This window comes from Lynx rufus, unplaced genomic scaffold (assembly GCF_022079265.1).
Source record: "Lynx rufus isolate CCGP_SWC_20201006 ecotype Redwood Valley unplaced genomic scaffold, mLynRuf1.p SCAF_20, whole genome shotgun sequence".
NCBI lineage: Eukaryota > Metazoa > Chordata > Mammalia > Carnivora > Felidae > Lynx > Lynx rufus.
The window spans coordinates 25,459,408-25,477,261 of NW_025814835.1; the positions used below are offsets into that span (position 1 = coordinate 25,459,408).

The following is a 17,854-nucleotide window of genomic DNA, read 5'->3' on the forward strand; positions in this document are numbered from 1 at the left end:
TTTTGGCTGTATAGATACTCTTTCCCATGGGACGTGTGCTTTCTATAAACGGTGCAGGTAACAGATCTGCTACCTGCCTCCATCAAAAGTTATTTTCCAAAAGTCAGCTCTCGACACAAGGATTTGAAAAGAATAAAGATGGAGATTAAAAAAAACAACAACACCAAAAGATTAATCATTTTCCTATTTCCCAATTCTTCAGAGCCCTACAAGGAATTGCTTGACTGTGAGTTGGCTATCCAGTTGGGGTAAAGAGGGGCCTTAACAAAGTTAAGCCACCAGAACACGTGGAGCGGGGTAAGCGGTCCAACAGTCTGTAAGTGGGCCTGGCCGCTTCTCGAATTTGCCACGTGGCTTTGCGGTTGCCCTGGACGCGCGCTAGGTGGGTGGAGAAACGTCTAACGTCTGAAGGACTACATTTCCCAGAAGCCTGCGCGGCCGCGCGCCACGTGACCGTCGGCCGGGGCGCGCCCGGCCGTTCGGTCCCCAGCCGCGTTCTCGGCCGCTTCCCTCTTCTCTCCCCGCCTCCCGGCCTGCGCACGGACGCGGCCGGGGCGGGAGCCGAGCCGGAGTCGAGCCGGAGCCCGAGCCGCAGAGACGTGGAAACATGGAGGCCTGAGCCGGCGTGCGCCACTCCGGCTGCGGCGGCGACAGCGGCTTCTTCCGATCCCTCTCTGCCACCCTCTCGCGTGTCGCTGGAGCTGGAAGCGGATCTGCCCGCCAGCTGAGACAGGTGGGCTCTGGCGCCGCCCCCAGCGGAGCGGCCCTGAAAATCCGGCGGGGCCCCCGGCCCCTTGTCGGAGCGGGTTTGAGGACACCCGCCAGTCGGTGGGGCTTCTCCGCCCGGGCGGGGTAGAGGGTCCTTTCCTGCCAGTGGGGGACTGGGCCACCCTGGAGGGGCTGTGCCTTGGCCCCAAGAGCTGCCCACATCTTCCCTTCTCCCCGCCCCCTTCCAGGGAACAGTGGCACTCAGAGGGTGAGGGAGTGTGTTAGTCAAGAGAGTGAGAGGGACGTCTGTCCGAGTCGCGGTAAGAGTTGGAGGGATACCGAAGAGCAGGTAGATGCTCCGGGAGATGGGGCGATGTTGGTCTGACAAATGCGCGTATGATGGGCAGGGTGAGCAATAGTGGTTTTTTTTTTTTTTTTTTTTTGACATATACATTGTTATTGAGATGTAATTCACCTACCATAAAATTCACCCTTTAAAAGTACAATTAAAGTTTAACTCCGTGGTTTTTAGCATATTCACTGGATTTGTGCAACTCTCTAATTCCAGAACATTTTTGTTACCCAGAAGAGAAACTCCTACCCATTAACGGTCTGTATTTCCCCCTTTCCCACCCCCTGGCAGCTAGCAGTTGTGTGTCAGCTGAACAGTGAAAGGGTGGGAAGTTAGCCCAGGTGTTTGTGAGTTAGTGGCAGTAGCGGGGTGATAAAGCTGATCGCATGAAAGTACTGAGCTGGGGTAGAGGAGTGATGGGGTGACTGTAATAGGGCCGGCAAAGGGGTACACAGAATGGACAGAATGGGGGGGGTAGATGAAGCGGGACCCTGAAAGGGAAGAGCGGAGGTTGGTGGGAGAGGCGTGTAGGGAGGAGCTGCTCAAAGATGTGGAAACATGGAGGGTGGAGGCCGGGGAGAGGAGTGTAATCTTACAGAGGAACCCAGGCTTCGGTCTGATGGGTTGAGAGCTCAAGAGAGAAACTGGAGGTGGAAGGGAGGAGATTTATAGGAATAGGTGAGTGGTTGCTGCTGAACATGAAATTTATGATTTTTGGAAAGATTATTCTGCTTTATAACTTACATCTTGGGTATAATTCTCTTGGCAACTGAGACTAGCCAAATAGAAAAACTCCCATTCTGCAGATGAAGAACTAGTCTCTCAGAGCTTAAGTGATTTTCTGAAACTCTTAAGGTTTTAAATAAGGTAAAATGACTTGGAGATTAAAGAATAATTGAACTATAAATTGCAGATGGTTCGAGTGGCAGAGAATTGAGGGGGGCGATGTCACAGGAAGGAGATTCTGTTAAATGTATTAAGTCTTATTTTGATAGAGGCCAAGGACTTTGTTTTTGTAACTTTTAAATACAAATACAGAAGAGTTCAGACATTGAAATAATTTAATATGCCCTCATGTACCCATTACCCAGCTTCAACAGTTAGTAACTCAGGCTAATTTAGTTTCATCTGTGTCCTTTATCCATTCCCATCCCCACTCTGAACTATTTTATTTAATTTTATTTAATTTTAATTTTATTTTAGTGTTTATTTATATTTGAGGGCGGGGGAGGGGCAGAGAGAGAGGGAGACAGAATCCGAGGTGGGCTCTGTGTTGGCAGTGCAAAGCCCAACGTGGGGCTTGAACCCACGAACCGTGAGATCATGACCTGAGCCGAAGTCTGTCGCTCAGTTGACTGAATCACCCAGGCTTCCTATTTTAATTTTAATTTCATTTAATTTAATTTAATTTAATTTAATTTAATTTAATTTAATTTAATTTAATTTAATTTAATTTAATTTAGTTTTTAAGAGAGAGACAAAGAAGTAAAAAGACACCAGCGGGCAGAGAGGCAGAGAGAGAAGGAAAGAGAGAATCTTAACCAGACTCCTTGCCCAGTGTGGAGCCTGACAGTGGGGCTCAGTCTTACAACCTCGTGATCGTGATCTAAGCTGAAATCAGGAGTCCGATGGTTAACCAACTGAGCCACCCAAGCGCCCCTAAACTATTTTATTTTATTTTATTATTTTTTTTAATTTTAGCAAGAAAGAGAGTGAGTTGGGGAGAGGGACAGTGGGAGAGGGAGAGAGAATCCCAAGCAGGCTTCATACACAGCACGGAGCCAGACTTGGGGGCTCAATGCCAGTATTCTGGGTCATGACCCAGGGTGAAATCCAGAGTGGGTCACTCAACTGACTGAGCCGCACAGGTGCCTGGCCCCCTGTTTTAAAGCAGATCATAGGCATACCATTTCATTTGTAAATATGTGAGTGTATATCTGTGGAAGGTTGAGGTACTCTTTTTTAATATACCCACATACAAGTATCACATCCAAAAAAATCAATGGTAAGCTCTTAATATCAATATTTAGAAGGACTTATTTTTTAAAATGTGGTATCCATTTGATACAAAGAAGTTACACATTCCAACCGCTTCGATGTTTGACTCTCTAAAAAAATATGGTATAATTGTTTCCTGATTTTTTTCCAGTTCTTCCTGGCATCCTGTTCCTTTTTCTTGGTTAATATGGTTCATCTTGTGTAAAAAGTTTGAAGAATTGTCACTTTGGCATTTTAATCGATGGAGTTTTGTAAGAGCGGGAGAAAGATAGAAGTGAAATGTAACACATGCACAGATTTTTAAAAAGTGAAATGTATATTCACAAATAACTTATGTCTGTTCTAAGTATGGGGCAATTTGATTATGCTTTTCTAGATAATTTCACATATTGTGAGAAGTTGTTTACTGTGTGTGTATTAGTTTTCTATGCCTACTGTAACAAAGTACCACAAATTTAGTGTCCTAAAAACAACACAAATTATTTTTAAAGTTCTGTATTTTAGGGGCACCCGGGTGGCTCAGTCAGTGATGTGTCCAACTTTGGCTTGGGTCTTGCGGTTCGTGGGTTCGGGCCCTGTGTTGGGCTCTCTGCTGTTATCATGGACCCAGCCTCGGATCCTCTGTCCCCCCACCCCCACTTTTTCTTCTCCCCTGTGTGTGCTCTCTCTCTCTCTCTCTCTCTCTCTCAAAAATAAACATTTAAACAAATTTTTAAAGGTCTCTATTTTAGAAGTCCAAAATGGGTCTCACTGGGCTAAAAAAATTAGTGTGTCAACAAGTCTCTATTCTCTTCTGGAGTTTTCTAGAGGTTTCCTTACCTCTTTTAGCTTCTAGAGGCCACCCCCTGTTCCTTGGCTTGTGGCCCTCTTATTCCGTCTTCAAAGTGAGTAGTATTGTATCTCTCCAGTGACAGTTGGGAAAGGTTAAGGACCCATGTGACTAGATCAGGCTTATCTAGATAATTCAAGAGGATCTCCCCTATCTCAAGGTCCTTGACTTAATTATAGCTGCAAAGTCCCCTTTGCCAGGTAAGATAGCAATCACTGGTTCCATAGATTAGGACATGGACATCTTTGGGGGCTGTTATTCTTTCTGCCATGGTGTGTTTGGGGACATTTTGCTGAGACTTTGGAAAATAGGTGAGGTGACTTCTTTTGCTACTACAAATTCAATGTAAGTGTCATCTTTCACTGTGTAGGCAATGGGAATGGTTAGTGGTAGAGAGGACCACTCCATCTTCCTTTTTAGTGACCATGACAAACATACGGGAAGTACCTGTGCACTTGCAGTGTGGGCTTTGGTAAAATGAGACCCTTAAAAGTGATTAAGTGTATGGGAATGTAAGCTGGTACAGCCACTCTGGAAAACAGTATGGAGGTGCCTCAAAAAACTAAAAATAGAACTACCCTACGACCCAGCAATTGCACTACTAGGCATTTATCCACGGGATACAGGTGTGCTGTTTCGAAGGGACTCATGCACTATTGACATATTTTATATGTTTATAGCAGCACTATCGACAATAGCCAAAGTATGGAAAGAGCCCACATGTCCATTGATGGATGAATGGATAAAGATGTGGTATATATATACAATGGAGTATTACTCGGCCATCAAAAAGAATGAAATCTTGCCATTTGCAACTGGAGGGTATTATGCTAAGTGAAATTAGTCAGAGAAAGACAAAAATCATGACTTCACTCATATGAGGACTTTAAGAGACAAAACAGATGAACATAAGGGAAGGGAAACAAAAATAATGTAAAAACCGGGAGGGGGACAAAACAGAAGAGTTTCATAAATATGGAGAACAAACTGAGGGTTACTGGAGGGGTTGTGGGCGGGGGGATGGGCTAAATGGGTAAGGGGCACTAAGGAATCTACCCCTGAAATCATTGTTTCACCATATGCTAACTAATTTGGATGTAAAAAAAAAAAAAAAAAAAAAAAAAATGACTAAGCGTAAAAGCGATGTAACAACCTGTGAAGTTTTTTTGTATTTCGTTTCAGTCTCTTTATATTCATGTTTCTAAAGTTTTGTGTACTTGTAATCAGAGTGTGTGTAACACCCAGCAGCTGCTTGAAGTCACAGGGCAGGCTGGGGCAGTGAGGGAGAAGGCTCTCCGACTCAGTGGGTGATCAAGGCACCCCCAGTTCGACGGGAAGCTCTCAAAGTGCGAAGACATTCAGGAAGAGTGAACTCCTGACAGCCCTGGGCTCGAGGCCCCTTCCCGACTTGTCCTTCTGTGACCTGGTTGGTTGAAAAGGGCTTTGAGCCCTTCCCAGGACCAGGAGAAGAGTGAATGTTGGAGGTAGAGAGGGCTTCGGGAAGGCCTCTAGTTTGGTGTCCTGCTTCCGTCCTCAGCTCCCGAGGTCGGGACCGTGTCGGGGCATGAAGGTGCTGGTTCTGGTGGTGGTGCGTTTCCAGTTACTACGTCTCAGGAAGAGCCTGTTCAGTATCTGCTCCTGCTCTTTACCTCGTTTCCCCTTGGGAGCTCCTTAGTGGCGCTTCATGCCCTGAACTTCTGCTTAAAACCTGCGTGTAAACAGCGTGTAAGTTATCTGCCTGATACTTCTTTGTGGTTCAAATAATCTAAACTAGCAGCGTTGAGAACAACTTTATAAATAGGTCTCACTTACTAAAATGTTCTGTTTCTTTTCATTCCTTTCGGGAAGTTTGGTTGGTACTTTCTGATCTCTAATATTTTTTAAGATGTCTTTTTTTTTTTTATTTTGAGAGAGAGGGAGAATCTTAAGCAGGCTCTGCGCTGTGAGTGCAGAGCCCAGTGCTGGCCTCGATTCCATGAACCGTGAGATCATGGCCTGAGCTGGAATTGAGAGTCGGCCGCTCCACCGACTGAACCAACCAGGCCCTCCGATTTCTTCTGTGAGTTTGATCCCATTCGTTACATATGCGGACACCAGGCTGGGGTTACGGGGTGGGAGTGGGGCTGGGTGTGTGGACAAAATGGGTAAAGGTGGTCAAAAGGTACAGACTTCTAGTTATAAGTCATGGGGGTGTGATGTGCAGCATGGCGACTACAGTTAATAAGGCTCTATTGTATATTTGAAAGTTGCTAACAGTAGATCTTTTAAGTTCTCATCACAAGAAAAAAATTGTAACAATGTACGGTGATGGATGTCAACTAGATTTACTGTGGTGATATTTTTGCAATATATACACGCATAGAATACTCTGTGGTACACCTGAAACTGACATAATGCTTCATGTCAATTATATCTCAATGTAAAAACAATGCAGGCACTAAAAGTAGCTGTTAACTCTCCAATAACACTGGAAGAATTAAACAATACATATTCTGTATGTGATGTGATTGATAATTTCTTTTTTAGATGGAGTCAGTCACCAAATCATAACAGTCCCTTCAGAATATCTCTTGCAACCCTTCCCTTTAGAATACTTTTAAAAAAAATGTGGGGTTTTTTTTTTTTTTAACATTTATTCAGTTTTGAGAGACAGACAGAGACAAAGCGTGAGTGGGAGGGGCAGAGAGAGAGGGAGACACAGAATCCGAAGCAGCGCCAGGCTCAGAGGTGTCAGCACAGAGCCTGACACAGGGCTCAAACTCATGAACCGCGAGATCATGACCTGAGCCGAAGTTGGACGCTTAACCGACTGAGCCACCCAGGCGCCCCTTGAATGCTTTTGAAGCCTCCTGCATCAGTTAAGATTCGGTTTGGCTGTGCGGAGCAGACTTGATTGATTGAATAATAGCTTAAACATCTTGTTTGTTTCCCGTGTAAAAGTCCAGAGGTAGACAGCTCAGGGCTGGCATGGCGACTCCACTGTCATTAGTTACCCAGTTTCTTACTCTGTCATCCCTGGGGTGTGGCTTGCTTTCTGGGTCCCGATGGTGGTGCATGGCATGCAGTTAGATAAATGGTCTGGCACCCACAAAGAGTTCTGGACTGGACGTAGGTATTTTGAAATCATCAGTGTATGGGGAAGAGTTCACTGATCTCTTAGAAGACCCAGGGATGTGTGCTATCTTCTGGTTCCAGTGGACAAAGTAGAAACCTGTTAGTAAGTCGTCCAGTTGTAAAGCATCAGGCATCAGCCTGCTCTCTGGCCCTTTTTTGCTTCCACTCTGATTCCCTCCCGGCTCCAGCCCTGCTCCAGCCGTGTTGAACTTCTCTCAGTTCCTGGAATGGGCCCTTGCCTGTGTTTGTCTTCACTCTAAGCCTTCACGTGTGTGTTCCCTTTGCTTTGACAACTTTCTGAACCCTACACCCAGCTAGTCCAGTCCTTCTTATCCTTCAGGCCCTAGCTTTGATGGTATGACCTTTGGGAAGCTTTCACTGAGTCTTGAATAGTTGCCATATTATAATTTCCTGTTGATTTACCTATATCTCTTACTCGACTGTAAGTCAGTTCCATTCTTCACAATTTCAGTCTTGGTGCTTAGCATTGTGCTGGTCACTAGTGGGCACTTGGGAAATATCGGCAGACCCCCTGTGTTTGCCTAAGCGTAATGTGATGGTGCTTGGGTACTGCTAGTTTGTGTTTTCACCCTGGCACTCTTCTTTGGTACTTGCACATTGAGTGGTTTATATGAATCAGTGATTGTGATGGTGAGTAGTAAAGCACGTTCTCTCTAATTTTATTTATTTATTTTTAAAGTTTATTTATTTGGGGAGTGAGGGGCAGAGAGAGAGAATCCCAACAGGCTTTGCGCTGTCAACGCAGACCCAGAAGCAGGGCTTGAACTCACCAACCGTGAGATCACGACTTGAGCCGAAGTCAAGAGTGGGATTAACCAACTGAGCCACCCTGGTGCCCCTTCTCTACTTTATTTAAAAGTTAATTTTTCTTTTATAAAAAAAAATTTTTTTTGTTAACGTTTTATTTATTTTTGAGACAGAGAGAGACAGAGCATGAACGGGGGAGGGGCAGAGAGAGAGGGAGACACAGAATCGGAAGCAGGCTCCAGGCTCTGAGCCATCAGCCCAGAGCCCGACTCGGGGCTCAAACTCACGGACCACGAGATCGTGACCTGAGCTGAAGTCGGACACTTAACTGACTGAGTCACCCAGGCGCCCCTAAAAGTTAATTTTTCTATTTAAAGTAGTGCTTTTATTTTAGAAAAGATAAGAATAATGGTAGAAGAAGGTACATTATACAAAATGGGCAGTGCCTTGCCTTCTCTATCCTTTGGAGTCGGGTTCCCAGAGACAGCTACTTGAACTGTATTTATGACTAATATAGCTAAATGGCCATTTTTTGGTTTATCAACTGTGGGTGCTACCCATTGACTCCTTGTTATGGTACACGAGGTGCTCTTCCTCCTCCTCCCCTGTCTTCCAGCCCTTCCATAGGTAAGAATTCTTGGCTCATTGAGCGTTCAGCGTTTACATTGCTAAGAGATATTGCTCGCTGCTGAGCTGAGTAATTTACCTGGTTTCCCTGCTCCCCACCCCCATTTGCTGCTTTTTTCACGGACGTATTACTAATTTTTACCAAATACTTTGAAAGGCCTGTGGGGATTGGGGCCCGGGAAACTGACGCAAGATGTTACTCTGGCGACCGCTGTTGCTATGAGCACTGAATCGTTTTGGTCCCTGTCCCAGAGGCTTCATGGCTTTGTTAGTGTTCGGGTAAGATAAAATCTCAGATACTTCACACCCAGCCCAGCAGTGTCTACACTTAACACCCCTCTGTTTTGTTCCTGCTTTCTTCTTGGCGCTCCTGTTACTTCTGTCTTCGTGGTGCCTTCTAAGTTTCCATTTCCTGTTTGCCATCTGTCTTCCTGTCCTTTATTATGGGAGTTTCCTTGACCTTATCTTCTCTTTAGTGAATTAAAAAAACTTTTTTTGGGGGTTTATTCATTTATTTTATTATTATTCATTCTTAACGTTTATTTATTTTTGAGACAGAGAGAGACAGAGCATGAACAGGGGAGGGTCAGAGAGAGAGGGAGACACAGAATCTGAAGCAGGTTCCAGGCTCTGAGCTGTCAGCACAAAGCCCGACACGGGGCTCGAACTCACGGACCATGAGATCATGACCTGAGCCGAAGTCGGACGCTTAACCGACTGAGCCACCCGGGCGCCCCTATTCATTTATTTTTGAGAGGGAGAGGGAAGCAGAGAGAGAGGGAGAGAGTATCCCGAGCGAGCTCCACGATGTCAGTGCAGAACCCAGGGCGGGGCTTAATCTCACTAACCGAACTGTGAGGTCATGACCTGAGCTGAAATCAAGAGTTGGACGGTTAACCCACTGAGGCACCCAGGCGCCCCTCTCTAGTGAATTTTTTAATCAGTTTTTAATTTCAGGCATCTTTTCTTGTTCTTTGATTGTTTCCTTTTTTTTTAATGACATCTTGTTCTTGGGTCATGGAAACTGTGTGGTATAGTGGTTAAGAGCATGGTTTCTGCACCTAGCCTGCCTTGGTCTGAAACCCCGGTTCATCATTTTCTAACTCTATAGTCTTGGGGAAGTCACTTAATCTTTTTTCACCTTTGTTCCTTCTTCTAGGCCAAAAGTTGCCAGACATTTGTGTAAAGGGCCAGATTGTAAATAATTTAGGCATTGTGGGCCAAGAAGCAAAATGAAGGATATTATTATACAGGTACTTTTTTTTTTAATGTTTATTTTTGAGAGAGAGAGGGAGAGAGAGAGAGAGAGAGAGAGGGAGACAGAGGATCCGAAGAGGGCTCTGTGCTGAGAGTGGAGAGCCCAGTGTGGGGCTCGAACTCCACAACCATGAGATCATGACCTGAGCCGAAGTTGGACGTTTAACTGACTGGGCCACTCAGGTGCCCCTGTTATACGGGCACTTATGTGATGAGAGAGGAGAAATTTCCATAAGTTTTTTACTGAGGAAATTGAAAATACAATACTAATAATGGCTGAGAATAGGTTTTTTGTAACAAAGGTTTTCTTTTTTTTTTTAAAGTTTTTTTTTTTTTTAATTTATTTTTGAGACAGGGAGAGACAGAGGATGAACGGGGAGAGTCAGAGAGAGAGAGGGAGACACAGAATCTGAAACAGGCTTCAGGCTCTGAGCCATCAGCACAGAGCCCGACACAGGGCTCGAACTCATGTAATAAAGGTTTTCTAACAAGAAGAATGAAATCTCTTTTTGGAGGAGAGGGGATAACATTTTACCTAATAGGGAATACTGAATGTAAACCTCAGTTGTCAGAATTGATTACAGATGTTCATATGTACTGTTTAAAAATTTTTTTAAAAAATATTTATTTTTGAGAGAGAGAGAGAGAGAGAGACAGAGCACAAGCTGGGCAGGTGCAGCGATAGAGAGGGAGACACAGAATCTGAAGCAGATTCCAGGCTCTGAGCTGTCAGCACAGAGCCCCGACGCAGGGCTCAAACTCACGAACTGCGAGATCATGATCTGAGCCGAAGTTGGACGCTTAACCAACTGAGCCACCCAAGAGCCCCTTAAATTTTTTTTTTAATGTTTATTTTTGAGAGCGCGAGTGAGCACTCATGCACAAGTTGGGGAGGGGCAGAGAGGAGGGGAGACACAGAATCCGAAGCAGGTTCCAGGCTCTGAGCCGTCAGCACAGAGCCTGACACGGGGCTTGAACTCACCAACTGCGAGATCATGACCTGAGCCTAAGTCGGATGCTCAACTGACTGAGCCACCCAGGTGTCCCTAACGTGAGTGTTTTTTTTTTTAATGTTTATTTATTTTTGGGAGAGAAAGAGACACAGAGTGTAAGTGGGAGAGAGGCAGAGAGAGAGGGAGACACGGGATCCAAAGCAGGCTCCAGGCTCTGCGCTGTCAGCACAGAGCCTGATCCGGGGCTCGAACCCACAAACTGTGAGATCATGACCTGAGCTGAAGTCAAACACTTAACAGAGTGAGCCACCCAGGTGCCCCCCTAACATGGGTTTTTAATGAGATTTTTTGTATTTCATCTTTGAAAGTATTTCGTGTAAAGTTTATTTACTTTGAGAGAGAGAGAGAGAGAGCGAGTGGGGGTAGGGGCAGAGAGAGAGGGAGAGAATCCCAGGCAGGCTCTGAGCCTGTCAGCGTAGAGCCCTGAAGCGGGGCTCAGTCTCACGAACCGAACCATGAGATCATGACCTGAGGTGAAATCAAGAGTTGGACGCTTAACCGACTGAGCCACCCAGGTGCCCCTGAAAGTATCTTCTTCCATGGTGCCTCCAAATACAGATATCAACCCATGAACGTATGATTTTAGTGGAGCGTATTTATTGCTTGGAAGGCATCTATTGAATTCTGCTAGATTGTTTTCTTGATACTTACCTTTTAGCAAATCATCGCATTGCCCACTAATCACTTACAATGGAAGGTTAGGTAGAAGCTTCTTGTTGCATAGTTAAATGGTTTTCGAAATGTGGAAAGTACTTTTTTTTCTTTTTTCTTTTTTTTTTAAGATTTTATTTTTAAGCAGTCTCTACACCCAACATGGGGCTTGAACTCACAACCCCAAGATCAAGGGTTGCATGCTCCACTGAGCGAGCCACCCAGGTGTCCCCGGAAAGTACTTTTATACTTGTATTGAGGTCTGAAAAATGCTGGAACTGTAGTTTTATTTTGGAAAGTATATCTGCTGCATATTTGTTTGGGATTGGAGATCCCATCTCATTTTAATTTTTTTACAGCCTAGAAAGTGTGTAATGCAGCTTGACATGACTTAAGATTCAGTGTCAGTTGTCCTTGAAATGACTACCTCAGTATAGGTTTTGCATGGAAGTGCTAGTGGCCTCCTAGTTTTAGATTGAATTCATTGAGAAATATTGGCAAATCAGCAAAAATGAATTTTCAAAGCCATTCAGTGTTCAGTAACAGTGGCTCAGGGGGATGGTTCTTCAGAAGAATTTCATTCTCAGTTCTGAGCTCGAGAAATTTCCATAAAAACATACCCCTGCTAAGTCATGGTACTGTGTGGTAGGACACATCAGGATATTCAGCTTCTGTTTCAGACAGAATTTTTATGGAACCGATGGTGGTTAAGTTCATGAAGGTAATGAAGTTAACGGTCGTAACTGGTTTAATAACACATGTTAGATTCAAATATTTTATGCAGTGCTCCTGCTCATTGATCATACAATGACTAATGAGTAGGTTGTTGCAATGAGTAGATTGTTGCTATTATTTTTTTTTTAAGTTGTTTTGAGAGAGCAAGAGTGTATGAGTGTGCGAGCAGTGGGGCAGAGAAGAGGGAGGGAGAGGATCCCAAGTAGGCTGCGTGCTGCCAGCGCAGAGCCCAATGCGGGTCTCAGACTCGCAAACCATGAGATCATGACCTGAGCCAAAACCAAGAGTCAGATCCTTAACCAACTGAGCCACCCAGGTGCCCCATTGTGTGTGTGTGTGTGTGTGTGTGTGTGTGTGTGTGCGTGTGTGTGTGTGTGTGTGCGTGTGTGTGTGTGTGTGTTTAAATACTGAATAGGTTATAAACACCTTGCATTTTTACAAGGTTTGTAAATTTGTCCATCTAAGCCTTTTCTGATGGTGTATTTTTACCACCATCAGTTATTATGCATGTTAGCAGATCCCACTTCAGGTTGTACCAAATTAGTATTTTCCTCCACTTTTTTGGAAAATAATCATAGGTGTAGTTGTTCCATTCAGACTGTTCTCTGAACAGGTATTTTCAATGGAGGGTCTGAAAGATGTTTATTTTTCCTGGACACATTTCTTTAGCTGCTGCACTCACACACGATTTAGTTCATCTCATGATTGGTCAGTGACTTTTCTTGTTTGGTTAATACATGAACCATCCAGAGACTTTGGTTGCAGCCCTCGTTTTCATTCTTTATTGTTGGGAAAGCACCCTGCTGTGATGAAATGCCATGTTTTGTATTTTTATTTGTTTTTTTAAGTTTATTTTGAGAGAGGAGAGTGTGCACAGGGTCACATGCGTGCGCAAGTGGGGGCGGGGCAGAAAGAGAGGGAGAGAGAAAATCCCAGGCAGGCTCTGCACTGTGAGCACAGAGCCGGACGTGGGGCTCATCTCATGAACCATGAGAATGACCCCGGGCTGAAATCAAGAGTTGGACGCTTAACCAGCTGAGCCATCCGGGCACCCCTGAAATGTTGTGTTTTAAATTTGCTGACTCTCCTGATCGTCGCTTTCGTGAACCGGGAGCGCTCTGTGGTAGGGCTTGTGAGGCTGTGCGTAGCTGGTAATGTCTTCCTATGTGGCGTTCCAGTGCAAGCGTGATGCTGTTACCCAACAGACGTGATGGTTCCCCATCTCATCAGGCTTAAAAAAACGATCTCTGCTCTGCTATAAAAGCATGACGTCAAAGTCTGCTTTCTTCTTTTCTTGTTTTGACATGATGTATATCCAGTGGTAGTGAGTGTCACAGTATGCAGGGTACTTGCAGCGCTGACTTCTAACTGTGTTATTGAGATTTGTAGTGTGGGCAGCAGCGGTATAAGGGGATGAAGGCGTCACATGCGGTCTGGGTAGTAACTATGCAGTTCTGCTGTTGTCACAAAAACAGCTACAGGCAACATGTGAACAAGTGAGTGTTGCAGTGTTCCACTAGAACTCTCATAACGTCCACATGTCACAACATATTCTTTTGTTTTTTTTTTTTTCATTCGTTTAAAAATGTAAAAATCATTCTTCAGGCAGCAGGCTGGACCTGGCTCCTTGGGTCGTAATTTGCTAACCCATGATCTATGTGACGAGAACGTAGAAATACCACCTTAGTCTGTGGTGAGGAACAGGTGAGTTAATATGTAGAAAGCACTTTGAATAGTGCCTGGGGGACGGGGGGAAACACCTGGGTGGCTCGGTTGGGTAAGCCTCATACTCTTGATTTCAGCTCAGGGCATATTCTCATGGTTCGTGAGTTCGAGCCCCTCGTTGGGCTCTGTGCTGACGGCACGGAGTCTGCTTGGGGTTCTGTCTCTCCCTCTCTCTCTGCTCCTCCTCTGTTCGCTCATTCACTCTCTCAAAATAAGCTTAAAAAAACTGAATAGTGCCTGGGGATATAGCAGGTGCTAAGTAAATATTTGTGTTCATTATTGTTACTGTTTACTCTCTCTGAGGCTATTTTAGTTTTTAATTTTTTCTTAGAATCATCTGTGTTCCAATTCCTTTCTTTGGTTGATTTTCGTTTCTTTATTTTGTGTCGGAGGCATTCCTCACGAGTCTAATCATTTTACACTGGGGCTTCCTCAGCTCTGTTGGTTCAGTTAGTACCCCTCTGTCACCTTTCCATCTTCCACACCTCTTCTGATCTTTGTGAGCTTAATCTTTTTATTCTCGTTACTCTCATTTCACAGGAGTGGAATACCCCACTGTACTTAATATAGCACTTGGAACATAGTGACCTTTTGGAGAATGTTCCATTACTTGGTGGACCAAAGGCATCTGTGTGTTTAACATGTCCTTTGGCCAGTGACTGTTGTCCACTATTTCTCTCGTCTCCTGTTTCAACCGTGAGGTTTTGTCTTAAAGTCTTGAGTACAGGGGCGCCTGGGTAGCTTAGTTTGTTAAGCGTCCGACTCTTGATTTCTGCCTAGATCATGGGGTGTGAGATCAAGCCGTGAGTTGGGCTCCATGCTGAGCTAGCACAGAGCCTGCTTAAGATTCTCTCTCTTCCTCTCCTCCTCTTCCCTGCTCCCTCTCTCTCAAAAAAAAAAACAAAACAAAACATGTTTCTCTTAAAAAGTCTCATACAAATGAGGGGGCATGTGTTATTTTTTTTTCCTTTCTCAGGAAGCAGGTGATTCTGGAATATAGCTTATGATTAATGGATTTTCAGCTTAAGTTGGGATAAAGTACACTGTGGTGTCATTTACATATTTTGAGGGTGTTAGGACAGAATTTGGTTATGGATTTTTCAGATCCACTAACGTTTACTTTCCATTTAAGGCACATGAAATCAGGAGACCGCGAGTCAGTACGCATAAAAGAGGAGACATAATTTTACGTATATATCAAATATTTCATGAATTAAAAACAGAATATTGAGCATATCGTTTCTTGTTCAAAGTATCATTTTTGCCCATGGTGGTAAAATTGACTCGGGGAAATAACTGGCCCGAGAAGTTAAATAGCAGTATGAGAGTCAGACAGCAAAACCAGATATTACCGGAAGGATAGTTAAATTCCAAACGATAGTGAAGATAGTGTGTTTTAGGATTACAGAGGAAAGGGAGGGCTCATTCTGTGGTTAGGGTCAAAGGGGCTGGGGATCAGGGGTGGTGGTCGAAGGCAGGCGTGAATGGCATGAACAGAGGTGTAGATGGGCATGCTAGCTATTGACAAGAACACTTGCCTCTACTTTGGTTTGTTTGGTTTTTTTTTTAAGTTTATTTCCCTATTTTGAGAGAGAGAGTGTGTATGCTTACACATGCCGGCATGAGCAGAGGGAGGCGCAGAGAGAAGGGAGAGAGAGAATCCCAAGCAGGTTTTGTACTGTCGGTGCGGAGCCTGACTCAGGGCTCGAACTCACAAACCAACCATGAGATCGTGACCTGAGCTGAAACCAAAAACTAGAAACTTACCGACTGAGCCATCCAGGCACCCTGCTCCACACCCCACACCCCCCTGCCCCCCGCCCCACCTTTTTTTTTTTTTTTTTAAGTTAGGAGAGCGCATGAGTGGGGAGAGGGGCAGAGGGGGAGAGAGAATCCCAAGCAGGCTCCATGCTTAGCTCTGAACCCAATGTGGGGCTTGATCCCACAACCCTGGGATCATGACCTGGGCCAAAATCAAGAGTCAGATGCTCAACCAACTGAGCCACCCAGGCTCATGAAATCATAAAATTTTACAAAGCAGCTCCTGCTGCCCCCCTATGCTAGGTCAGCTTCTGTAATCCCACATGATCAAGTGTAACAGTATCCAAATTTCTTTGCTTCCCGCCTCTTCGCCTGGATTCACCCTGCACAGGCTACCACCGTATTAATCCTCAACAGGTCATTCAAGCCAGGACTGCGATTAAAACCAAAGGTTCTAGTATGAGACAGACCCTTACTAAGTCTGTGCTGAGCGAGGGTGAATCTCCATCTTACACCACCGCATAATGGGAAAAACAGTACTTCCAACTCATAAAGTTTTCTGAGGACAAAGCAGGATGAAGCAGCATGCAAAGCACTCAGGAAGGGACCTGGGGGAGCGTGCCTAGCCAAAAAAAAAAAGGTGAGATGTAATAGATCTTTAATGTGAGTGAAATTACCACTCCCGTCACTTCACGCACCAGCCCAATAACATTCAGTGATTCTTCATTACCTGAAACACAGAGTACGGTACTGGCATTCCAGACCCTCCACAGTCGGAAAGCTTGCGTTCCAACTTTATTTCCAAGTACCCTCCAAACCAGTGATTCCCAGACTTATTTAAGTACATCAAACACCCGAGGAGCATGTGATTAAAATGCAAATGCCTGCCCCTCCCCCCCCCAGGTTCACAATGTCGGAGGAGGGCCCAGGCATCTGCATTTTCAAAAAAGCGTTCATACTAATTTGGATATAAGTAGTCTGTAACCTCAGCCTATAGATAAGTGTCATAACAAAGTACAGGCGGGGCGCCTGGGTGGCTCAGTCGGTTGTGCATCCAACTGTTGATTTCGGCTCAGGTCATGATCCCAGGGTTGTGGGATCGAGCCCTGTGTCGGGCTCCATGCTAAGTGTGAAGCTTACCTGAAAAAAGATGATGTTGGGGCGCCTGGGTGGCTCAGTCGGTTGGTTGAGGGTTCGACTTCAGCTCAGGTCGCGATCCCACTGTTGGGGAATTCGAGCCCCACATTGGGCTCGGGCTCGTTGCTGTCCGCGCAGAGCCTGCTTGGGATCTTCTGTCTCCCTCCCTCTGCCCTTTCCCTGCTTGGACTCTCTTGCAAAAATGAAATGAAATGAAATGAAATGAAATGAAATGAAATGAAATGAAATGAAAAGAAAAGATGATACGTAGAATTGTGGATGCCGCAGGAGTTTTTTTAATTTTTATTTTTATTGAAGTATAGTTGGCATACAATCCATGAGTTTCAGGTGTGAAACTCATGAAATCGTTTTCACAGAGAGTATACGCCCTTAAAATTTTGATAGATACTGCCAGATATCTACACACTAAAAGGGTGCCTGTTTCCTATTGCCTTGTGCTGCTATCAAGGTTTGTTTTTTTTTTTAACCTTTACTAATACGATGGGTCGAAATAATACCATGTTGTTATAATTAGCATATTTTATTACTAATTTATACTGAAGATGTTTTTATATATTTATTGTTTGTGGGGCCTTGGCTGTTTCAACAGGTTGTTTTTTGGTGTTGGGGTTTATTATTTTTTTTGAGAAATTTCTCTTCAGCAGTGTGCTGCAGGTTGACTGGAAATGGGGACGAAAGCTAAAGCCTGATTCATGCCTCTCAGAAGTAATCGACCTCAGGAGACAGGTCATAGATACAACAGAAAGTTTCAAGGTAGTTTTTACATAGTGGGAACTTTATGGGGGTAGTGGGAAGTTGAGAGGGGAAACTGATCTGGGGAGGGAGGATGGCATCCGTTTTTATGTGTGAAGCTCAAGTTCTTGACTACACGGCATTAACGACGGGCCCTTTAAAAGGTTTATTACTGAAAGCATTAGTGATAGCACACTTTATTTATTTTTTACATTTATTTATTTATTTATTTATTTATTAAAAAAATTTTTTTTTAATGTTTGTTTATTTATTTATTTATTTATTTTTAATGTTTATTTATTTTGGGGACAGAGAGAGACAGAGCATGAACGGGGGAGGGGCAGAGAGAGAGGGAGACACAGAATCGGAAACAGGCTCCAGGCTCCGAGCCATCAGCCCAGAGCCTGACGCGGGGCTCGAACTCAC

General features: G+C 44.5%; 1 protein-coding gene across 3 annotated transcripts in view; it reads left to right on the plus strand.

Annotated features, from left to right (window-relative positions):
• The first annotated feature begins 501 nt into the window (after positions 1–501).
• DYM (dymeclin) overlaps positions 502–17,854 on the plus strand; it is a 353,737-nt gene continuing 336,384 nt past the window's right edge. Inside the window, exon 1 of one of the 3 annotated variants that reach the window (XM_047086465.1) lies at positions 502–733. The gene's annotated coding sequence lies outside the window, so the exon portion shown is untranslated. Of the gene's footprint in view, positions 734–5,927; positions 5,947–17,854 lie in introns of those variants that run through there. The other 2 variants (XM_047086468.1, XM_047086466.1) reach the window with 2 other exon arrangements.